Genomic DNA, 11618 nt, shown 5'->3' with positions numbered 1-11618 from the left:
AGCGCGCCGTCTTCCATCGCACTCATTTGAGGGGGGAGGGGCGTATCTTGAAAGCCATCTGCATTGGATGCAGAGTCAGGCGCGCTAAGGGCTGGCGGATTCGTGTGCGCTGGGCTCTCGCCGCGCACTTCGCGTTCAAGCGAGAGGCAGCACCAAGGGCAGCTCTCCCTCGCGCTAGCGTCTCGTCAGCGCGTGTCCGTGGTCATCGAGTGAGATGTGTTTGCCCGTGCTGGCGTATCACGTACCATGCTTGGTAACCTAGCAACCGAAACTCAAATTTATGCGGCCGATAAAACTACGTATGCTGGTCTGCTAATTTGCTATCAAAATCGATGTTTTGCGTTTTCGGCGAAGTTTCTGCATTTCTTCCGCCTAACACCCCTGGACAATTTTTTGTTTTTTGAGTGTAGTGCTCGGCCTTGCGGGTTGAACAAGATTAAAGACATTGAAGAAGGTCCCGCCACAAACAAAAACCTTTCTTGAATTGCACGCCGGAACATTACCAGTTAACTTTTTTGAAGAAGTGGGATTATATTTATCGTGGGAATCGCATTGTTTAATTTGCAAACAACCAGAGACGATAGATCCCGTTTTTTTAATACTGTTGGGAAGGAGTTTTTGCTAGGATGTATTACCGAGGACAATAAAAGAATTTGCAGAGCCGTATGGCATTCGGTACTTAAGCAAAGATAATTAGGATGGGGTATTTCTTTATTTATTTATGCTCATGGGCCCCCATTGCCGTTGTATTTGGTGCACCAGAATGGCAGGATACATAGGCGCCGACTACTGGGGGAGGGGGGGAGAGGAGGCGAGGAGGGCTCCGGGGCTCGAGTCTCCACTAGAGTTTTCCGGGGGGGGGGGGGGGCGAGCCCCTCCCCCGGCTATGCTGAAGCCCACCTCCCCCCCCTCCCTCCGAAAAACCTAAAGCGTCACTGCCAGATTTGGGACGTGACCGCCCAGGTACCAATTTTCAAGTCATCAGTTTGGAGGATTCTAAATCACTCGGCCTTTCACTCGTACAAACTTAACCAGCATCAGTGCATGGAAGATAGGGACCTGCAGAATCGTCTAGATTTCTTTAACTGGGTCCTCACAAAAGCGGATGAGTCACCGGACTTTTTGAGCTACATCATGTGCACAGATGAAGCCAATCTTTGCAGAAACGCCCAGGTAAATTTGCGTAACGCATACTATTAGAGTGACTCCAATCCACACTGGGCAAAGTGCCCTTGGCACCACTACCAGTGGTCGTTCAAGGTGTGGTGCGAAATTTACGCCGGTGCTATAATCGGTCACATCTTCGATCACATGCTGACTGGACAGCGTTACGTGGACGAAATCCTTAAAAGAGTGGTGGATGAGTGTCTCAGCCAAGTCTCACTGTTACGTCTCCTACTTCAGTGTTATAAGCAAGATGTGGCGCGAGCATACAGCAGCAGCCAAGCACGAAACTCGCTGGATGCGACTTTTCATGCACGATAGATTGGAAGGCACGGGCCTCTATATTGGCTGGCTAGGTCACCTGACCTCTCTCCACTTGATTTCTTCCTGTGAGGTTATGTGAAAGATGGTGTTTACATGCTCGAAACGACGATGTAAGATGAGCTCATGGCTAGGATAATGGACGTCTGCCGTGGAATTCCAGCGTCGGCCACTGAAGATGTGATAAAGCGGATTCAGTGCTACGTAGCTGCAAGACACCTATTCGAACACGCCCTCTAGGCAGCAGCTGGTGTTCAACGGTGCTTAGTAGTCCGCAGATGATAAGGGCCACTGAAATGTTATGGTTTTCATTTTCTGTTGTTTCTTCACACGTCCCGATTCCCAGTTCGGCTCATTTAGAAGCGATAGATTTATTTGCTTGAACGCATCGGTTTTGCCATTTCTCTACACGTGGATCGCTTCCTGTCTCTTTATTTCGCTTTTATTTTTTTTCACGAGCTTGTTTTTGCAGCAGGTATACACTGTTATAAAAGGTAAAACTGTCACGTTAATTTGGCTTTGGTCCGAGGCAAGTTTAAATTATGGGGTTTCACGTGCCGAAACCATTTTCTGATTATGAGGCACGCCGTAGTGGAGGACTCCGGAAATTTCGACCACCTGGGGTTCATTAACGTGCACCTAAATCTAAGTACACGGGTGTTTTCGCATTTCGCCCCCATCGAAATGCGGCCGCCGTGGCCGGGATTCGATCCCGCGACCTCGTGCTCAGTAGCCCAACACCATAGCCACTGAGCAACCACGGCGGGTCCGAAGCAAGTTTCTGGCGCGAAATAAGCTTCGCGCGCACTCTTTCGATGCGGTGCGAGTAGAGCCGGGATTTTGAAACATCCTTTGCCTATTTCATTGCTTTTTGCGTTTCGTGCGTGGTCAGAGCGGCGCTTCGGCCGCATTATCAAGGGCCTTTTATCAATGTGATCAGTCGGCCTTGAGAGATGGATAATAAGCGTACCGTAGAAATGAGAAGAAGGAATAACCGCGAAGCGGTGAAACCTGCTTTTGATGCTCCTTGCGCATAATTATCAAGGTGATGCGCTGTCTCTTTCTTCGAGTTTGAAACAGACAAAGCAGTTGCTTTCAATCAGCCTATTAGAGGGCGCTGCATTGTGATGCGGGTGGGAGCGCAGTCGCATGGTATTTTTTAAAATTTTGTGGGGTTTACTTACCAGTCAGAAAAAAATTACGCAATTAGTACATCGCTGAAGATAACGCAGTTTGATGCCCCTTGGCTGTGCCTGCAAATGCCTCATTGACACTTTCATATTTAGGACAGTACTTATCGAGTTACATAATTAACTACAGTTGCCTAATTAAATCTCATTCAGGAAAAAAATTACGGCTACTCCACTGTATTGGAAGCCATATGCACTAGGTTATCTTCGAGTAACACAATTGCTCTTTAATAAGGATACGGTGTATTATAGTTGGGACACCCTGTACAATTCACTCAGTAACCGAGATGAACCGAAGCCGGATTCACTCGACATCAGGATCAACAGCAGTCAAGAACAGCGCTTATAATCGGACTCACTACAAAACAGAAAGAGAGAGAAAGGCTGCAGTTTCTCCAAAAAGGCTAGGCAGTATTAGTGATAACGAAGTATACGACAATTCCACGAAGGAAGGTTACTCCACCGAGAGACGCCAGATGCTTGGTGGTGCGAGAAGACTCGGGCTGTGAGGTCCTGCAAATACTCATATAGGGCGGTAACATCAATGAACAATTCTTCGAGGCCTCACGAAGTTTCTTCAAGTGTAATCGGTAATACATATATATATATATATATATATATATATATATATATATATATATATATATATATATATATATGTGTGTGTGTGTATATATATATATATGTATATGTATGTATATATATTATATAGGGCTGGATTTTTATTAATCCTATCATGAGAAGCCAACAAACAAAGACACCAAGGACAACATAGAGGAAATGACTTGTACTCGCAAATTGAATGAATAAGAAATTGATGGCAATGAAAGCGGATGAAAAAAACTACTTGCCACAAGTAGGGAACGATGCCACCTGCATTCGCTTTCATTGCCGTTAATTTATCATTTCTTTTGTTCACTTAGCCAGTACAAGTAATTTCCCCTATGTTGTCATTTGTGTCTTTGTTGGCTTCTCATGATATATATGAACAGGCACTTCTAGGTTGAGGACGAACGTACGAATATAAACGATGCTTTTATTTCCTACGTTTCGACCGGGGTCCGGCCTTCGTCAGGGAATACATGAAACGGCACACCGTTGTCCTTAAATACGTAGATGGCATAGGGGGCCCCCTGATGCACTTGTCGACTGCCAAGGTACATTGTTGCTGTAAGGAGCTTGAATTCGTTACAAATCAACAGTACATGTAGAAAAATGGCAATTCTGATTGTCGTAACAGGTTCGCATATATATATATATATATATCCCCCAGCCCCCCCCGCCCCTACGAAAAAATGAAAACTTTCCGCCTATGGCAGGATATCATGTTGATAAGGATGCGCGGCCTGCACGAATGTATTTTCTGGGAAACATGCACTGGTTTGTCGCTACCCATAAAGCGACAGCAGAAGCGCCTGTGTGGCTCTCAAGAGTGGAGCAGCTGGTGGCTTTGCGTGAGTTTTAAGGAGACGGAGCCCGCACTATGCTGGTTGAATACACATTCAGCAAATGTACATTTTACTTTGTGCGTGTTTATTGCGATTGTTGTCTGTGGTGAAAAGTTATGTACCAAAGCCAGGCAATAAAGAAAAAAGAAAGAATGTTCCACATCCGCCGCCTGGGTTTGTGAGTGGTGACGCTGGCTAACACTCCAGGATTTGTTCTAGCAGTGAAACATGAGTACCATAGAGAGTGGCTGGAAAAAGGCGCCGTGGTAGCTCAGTTGGTAAGAGCATCGCAAGCATACTACAAAGACGAGGGTTCGTGACCCACCAGTGGCCAGTTGTTTTTCAAGCGAAACTTGTGTTGGCGCTCAAGTGATGTTGTCGTGGTCACGCAAAAGAAAAAAGAAAACAGTTGCTCCCAGAGCAGCTGCGGGAAAAGGCGGTGCGATGAGTTGACACCTGGCCGGAGCCGGAACGTGTCATTCGCAAGGATTCCAGCTGCCTAGGCGCGTGCTCGCGCCACGCGCGCAACCAATCAGAGCCGTTTTGCTTTCGCCGGGGAGGGAAAGGGCAGGAAAGGCTTTCGTGCGTGCTGCACTGGCTTCCTTTCTGTTCCGTCTCGGAAAACGGATGGGGCTGCCATGCGTTGTGCGTTACTCCGAGGAACGGGCACCCCTCGACGAGCGGCGGCGAGAACTCTCGTGTGAAAGGGCTCGCCATCGGCGCGCCGATCCAGCCGTCGGGCCGCCCGAGCCCAGGCAATCCGACACAAATGAGAACAAGATCCCGAGCTGAGGGAGCAGGAGGCCGACGCAATCCGGCACCGTTACCTATGGGTTACTTAACCGTGACGAAGGTCAGGTGCACCCAGGGCAAGCTTGGCTTACCCACATTTTCCGGTAGGGGAAGGGTTCGTCATTTTCTTCACCCACTTTCATTTACATTAATTTATGATTTCTTTAACTCAATTAGTAAATACGAGTACTTTTCCCTATGTTGTCCTTGGTGTCTTTGTTGGCTTGCTATGATTAATAAAAATCGGGCTCCTCGGTTCCTCTTCCTCTCGTTCATTAACTGCTTATGAGAATTTTAAAGAATTTGAGTTAAGACTAGCAGCCAGTTAGCACTCCTCCATTGTCAAGAAATAAGAAATTATTTACGTTTCAAAACTTTCCATGTTAACTGCATGCTATTTTGTCTTTATAGCTGCATTTTTTCTTGCTTTTTAAACATAAAAAGCACATGGCAGTCCATGGAGGGGGACGCAGCCAAACAAACAACGACACGCGTACTGCAGTCCCTCCTGAGCTCGAATGCCGAAATCAGTTTAAGGGTAAGCTTTAGTTCGGATGACCCTGTCTAAATATATGTGAAAGAGGAATTCGTTTTTCTCGGCAACCACTGCACCGAATATGACGAGGTTCGTCGCATTTAGGAGAAAAAACTTGAAACCTAGTGGGTGTAGATTTCGAATTTTTGATTTAAGTCGTCAATATTTTATTGAAAATTGGCAAAAATTTAAAATATTCAGAAATCGAAACTGTCAAGTTTACAACTCTAATTCAGCAAGGAAAAATGATATCACAAGCGGACAAATCTGATATGTTACACATGAATCTAAAAAAATTCATTCATGGAAATTCAGCTTTTGCAGAACCCTTGTACACAACGTAACAAATTCAAGTAAGATATAAATTGACATATCGAATGTGTCTGCTTTGAATCATTTATTGGATGCCTTTAGAGAACCGGGATGCCTGTTCTTGATGCAGTTTTTAATGTATAAATTTAGCGCGTCTATTTTTCTTTCGAACATGCAAATTATTTAAAATTCTTTTAACAAAATTCAGGCCCTAAATCGAAAATCCGCTTCCAACAGTCACTGGAATTTAACTTCCTCTCTCAAATGCCACAGATTTTGTTAAAATCGGTCCAGGGGTTATCTCAGAAACACATTTTGGCGTTTTACATGTATTTGTATAGGTCGCGTCGGAGTTGGGCCCGAGCTAAAGCCTCCTCTTAAGCTGGTTTGGTATGAAGGGGAAAAAATTATCTGAGCTGCTTCTGTGCAAGCTAATGTGGGGTGAGCTAGGTGTTGCAAGCTTGCTATCAGTTTTTTTTTAATCTAGTGTCTAACAGCGTACTCACTGTACCTAGGCTGCATTGGCAGAATGGACCACTTATTGCCTAGCTACATGGATTTTCCATGGCAAAATATGTATAAGGCAGGACGTTCTAACAACTTATGGCTTAAAAACGTATTATCCACTTTGCTGCGTTTAGTGCAAGTATTTAATTTTGTCTTTTTAGTAAATATCGTACTGGTCCAAGTTTTGTGTGGTGTGCGAAACTTGTACGAAGACTAACTTTGCTTATGCATGCAGGACCATTGGCTAATGTTGCAGTCCAGCGCCTGTGTATGTCCTTTCTGTGTGTGCGTGTACGTGTCAGATGTAAGTGCGCTCCTTCAATGTCGCGACTAATGACGTCAGATACCCAGATGCCACCCTAAAGGATGTCGAGAGTGCCGCCATGACGTGGTTCCGCCACGCTTCCGAGCGGCTTCCTGCGTAACAATCATTTTTGTTTATTTTCACTGTCGAATATAATCATGCTAAAGGTCAGATGCCGATTTTCTGCAATGCCTGTATGAACGTTTGCTTTTATTTCACCAGTGTATCGTTCTTTTCTTTTGTTTTTAATGTTATAGTTTGCCACATTCAGCGCCATCATTTTTCTGATATGTTGTTTCCTGTGTCTAAATGAAAATTTTTATTTCCTGAAAATTAATTTCTTTCCTGGTGCAAACAGCCTGTACTACCTGCTTAACCTTCCTCTAGTAGCGTAGATTTAAGAGTAATTAACTGTGCCAATGGGTGACTAAAAATAAATTATGGGGTTTTACTTGACAAAACCACGATCTGACTATGAAGCATGTCGTGGTGGGGGACTCCGGAAGTTTAACTGGACTACCTATTGTTCTCTAACGTGCACCTAAATCTAAGCACATGCGTGTTTTAGCATTTCGTCCCCATCGAAATCCAGCCGCCGTGGCCGGGATTTGATCTCGCTACCTCGTGCTTAGCACCCCGACACCATAGCCACTAAGCAACCATGGTAGGTCAATAGTTCATTGGTGCAATTGGGAACACTATTGTACAATGTTTAAAAAGTGCACAGCAATATACACAACAGCACCTTAGCAAAGTATATACAACTTTGAATTCTGCACTACTAAATGAGAGTTAAGCAGGCTGTGTGGACCAGTAAAGAAATGAGGTTTGAGGAAACGACATCTCAGTTAAGCAGAGGAAACAACAGAGCGAAATAATGATTATTTCAAACTTCGCCTTAATAGTTGCTGTGAGGAGAACGTGGCTTAATTAGGCGTGTGCGAATACTCGAAATTTTTGAATAACAAATCGAATGGTGTGATATTCGATTCGGCCTTCCAATCGAATACTCACCATTCGTAGATGCGAATATATTTCGAATATTTTTGGATATATCACGTCAACTCCGCCCGAATAATTATAAAGTTGGGACAAAAATACGACAAATTTTCACCCCCGTGGGCATAGTATAAAACATGAGAACTTGCGTAGTGGAGCAGGCTACGTCACTTAGGTAGCCATACTTGAAAGGCTGTACAGCGATCATTCGCGCTCTTTGGAAAGCCCTATGCATGCGGGTTTGGCTTGCTCCTAAGGCTCCATTTGTGCTGTTAAGAAACAACGCTTCATGATGTACTGTGATGCCAGAAACTTGCTGGCAGAAATAATAGTGGGATGTGAATATCTCCTTGTATTGTGATAATGGCTGTTCATAATTCGAAAGCTATTCGAAAAGTATTCGATTCAATTCGCTTCTGGCACTGTTCGATTCGATTCGGTCACAAAAATCAGTACTCGCGCACCCCTTGTCCTAATTATATGTGTTCATTTTATATATGGGGAATGTGCAACAAGAGATTACATTTCCAAAGCTATTACTGTCGTGAACTAGTGTCTAATTTATAATACATTGTTTAACATGAAATTAGTCATGAACTCGCAACAAGAAAAGTAAAAATAATAAAAGTGTGGCAAAAATTAATTTTTCTGTATCGACATTTCTAAAATTTAGCCGTGTCCAGAAAACTCCGGCATGCGCCCTGCACTTGCCCCATCTCTTCTTTTATTATTCACTTCTGTTCTGGAACTGTTACAGGATGGCGGCCTTCAGTTCTTTTGTCATTTGCTTCTTGTTCCTCCTCCTGAAAGCATCATCAAGCTCCTATTTCAGGTTTGGAATTGAAACACGGAGGACAGCATCCGTTGCCCCATTTTACATTGAGAATTTCCACGCTCTCAGCGCTGTGTAGATAGATGCATGTGCTTCTGCTCACGCAGCACCGTTTCCAGTGTTTTCAAGATCTGGTAAATATACAAACAGAGAGGAAAACAACAGAACCGCTGAAGGCCATAAGCCTGCAGTCTTGGAAAAAAGCAGGAAAACAAGTGAAGAACATCTCGGGGAGCGTGTGTAGAAGGCGATGAAAGTTAACTCTTCGAAGAATTGTACAACTTTCTAACAGACAATTCTTTGCATTTATGCGTATGTTCCCTTTAAGTACTGCGTGTAGCGGTTTTTCTGGGAACAGGTAGTGTAATAGGTAACATACAGATATGATCCCAGAATGTGCCGGAGAGGACATCTAATGGACATCCTGTGGATTTTTTTTTTTTTTTCTCATTAGAGAGGATTTGGGAATTCGTTTGGGACATCCCACAACTCATGAGCAGGACATACAAATGACGTCAGTGTGTTGTCTAAGTATATTTCATAGTGGTGTACAGTACATTATTTTGAGAGCTTTAGATGTACTATTAGGTGACGCCCTGCAGGACTGAGATATAATTTTTATTGATCAGTTAAATAGTCTCAAACTTGATAGTGGAGCTTTTTGGAAATTATGAATGTTTCCAGAATTAAAGAAAAATGATGGACCAAATAAAAACCATGCTTCATACAGTCACTATACTGCAACATTTTCTTTGAGATGCAACAGTCTACCAATATGGGTGCAGTGGTTGCTGAGAATAACTATTTTGCATTTCTATGTATTGAGATTGTGGCTCTCGATGCAGCTTTCTCCTAAAGAGGTAGTAACATGATATTTTCAGCTAGAGAATATTTCCATAAATGAATGTCGTAGACCTCCAAACCTTAAAAAAAACAGAAACAGTGAGAAGCCTCAGAGCGCCGTAAATAACTGAATAACATAAAAGCTTTTCTACCACAGATTTCGCTTTAGTTCCGGGTTTCCTATTTCCAAGAGGATACCGTGTCTTCTTGTCACGACACGGTATCCTCGTGGGAAACTAAACCGAAATTCGTTGTGGAAAACCTTTTACATTATTAAATTATTTACGGTTACCTTTACCGGGCGTTGCCGTCTGACGCTCATCGGGACACGCTTAGTCTCTGTATTGACTGCATTTGGCCTTCAATTTCGGTGACTGTCGCAACTTAGGTGCGATTTTCTTCATTTGCGTTTTGAAAAAAAAATTTGAAGGGAAAGAAGGAAGTGCAGTGCCTTGCTATGTGTGGCCCGCCCTGGCTGCCCAAGAAGGAAAAGAGATACCGGTTGAAATTTTCGCCACTGGACGAAGCATGTGTCTACCGCAGCAAAAGTCTGGAAACGACTCGGCGCATTACACTTGGGCGATTTTCACCCAACCAGGACCAATGGAACGTCCACCTTCCGGAAGCGCTGGGACTCATCGCAGGTGGAAGCATTTACTGTGTCATCAAAAATCGAGATAAGCAAGGGACGAGTACGTGAAGTGTTGGTGAAAAAAAAAGCAGGGAAGAGACCAATTGAGCCAGGTTCGTACAGGCATAGGTAACCGCGCAGATCAAGGAGACATAGCCAAAAAACACTAGTCTGAATAGATGTAACAAAACCTGATTAACGCAAGCAAGTTAACAATTTCTCACCGGCCCGTTCCGAAGGGGACGCCAATAAAAAAAAATCTGCCTGAATGACCATCATTATATATATGCCATACACAGTATGTAGCTTGTACAATACGCACTTAGTGTACTTTCTACGGTAAATAATGTAGCTTAGTGTATTAAAATGCACCAGGACGTTTTAATGAACAAACAAGGTAGCATGTATCAGTGCCCGGTTCCAAAGGGGAGGATCATATCATCATCATCACCATCATTGAGTCGAGGGGAAGGTTGAACTAGAGGGCTGTTTCTTTTTTTAAATAAAATTGACGTCAATCGTAACTTTCTTCACACAGTGCGTTGCTATGAATTACAAACAGACTAAATCAGGGGTCACTGTTATCAACTGGGGCATTGCGCAGTCTAGCTTTATTTTTTTCCCAACGTACCTAAACTACGCTGCGCCTCGCTGCGCCAAAACAACAACAGGTTCCAGTCCGCTTGAACGGAAAAAAAATATGTTCAACCCAGCGCCTCTTCCCCGGTACCAGACACTGTGCGTTTTTTTTTCTGCAATGTCTATGTGAAAGAATCACAGTCTATGAGGATGCGCGTGTGTTATGCGAGAAATGTATGTTATGGGAAATCGAGACAGTTCTTTTAAACAGAAATTTGGTTGAGCATAGTTTTGTCAGGCAGTGCGCTCCTTTCTTGAAATTTGGGCGTTCTCATCCTGTACTCCTGCATCGACGACGAAGTCGGTCTGTTTGCCGAGGAAGACATGCGCCGATAGCCCCCTGGCTATGGCATTGAGCAGCCGAGCTTGCCTTGGCGGTCTTAACGCGACGGCGTTAAGGGCTCTGTGTCGAAGGAAATCCGCTGCCGGCGTCCTGCGTCGGCGCCCATGAGCGAAAATTTCCATATATGTTTAGTTATATGTATATGCCACGCTTCGCTATGTGAAATGCGGTACATCCGGGTTATATTGCTGCACCATTCTATCGCTAAACTTGCTCACACCTTGTCTTACATTCTTGGCAAAGTCATTCCTCTGAATTTTGAGAATGATCAGCCCGCAACCAAATGTCATGAAGCAAAACACCGACAGCACATGCACTTTATGTTAAATCTCCTCAGACCGACGCACATACATGCAATACAGTACTGTTTCTGTGGGCACTGTCACGCAGTCAGCGAAGGCCTCGTATTGTGTCTGTGTTCTTTTTTTTTCATTCTTTTCTTACTCTCTCCTGTCGCATCCCTTTGTCCCACCCCTCAGTACATGGTAACCAACCGGAGAGAATCTCTGGTTAAGCTCCTTGTCTTTCCTTTGCTTTTCTCTCTCTCTCAGACAGAAATATTAAAAGCGCGAAAGAATGACGAAAGCCTGAAAATGGTGTAATTTTTCTGGCGCAGCTGTGCACTACCTACACGATCGGCCTACGCAAGAGGCCGCGTTTCTACCAGAAAGCTTGCCTTCGTGCGTAGTGTTCGTCGCCAGCGTTTCCCGCTAAACATTACGCTTACATAAGCTGCAGTTGCCGAGAAGCGTGAGATG

Source organism: Dermacentor andersoni, chromosome 10, assembly GCF_023375885.2.
Source record: "Dermacentor andersoni chromosome 10, qqDerAnde1_hic_scaffold, whole genome shotgun sequence".
In the NCBI taxonomy this organism is placed as follows: Eukaryota; Metazoa; Arthropoda; class Arachnida; order Ixodida; family Ixodidae; genus Dermacentor; species Dermacentor andersoni.
This window is presented reverse-complemented; position numbering follows the sequence as displayed.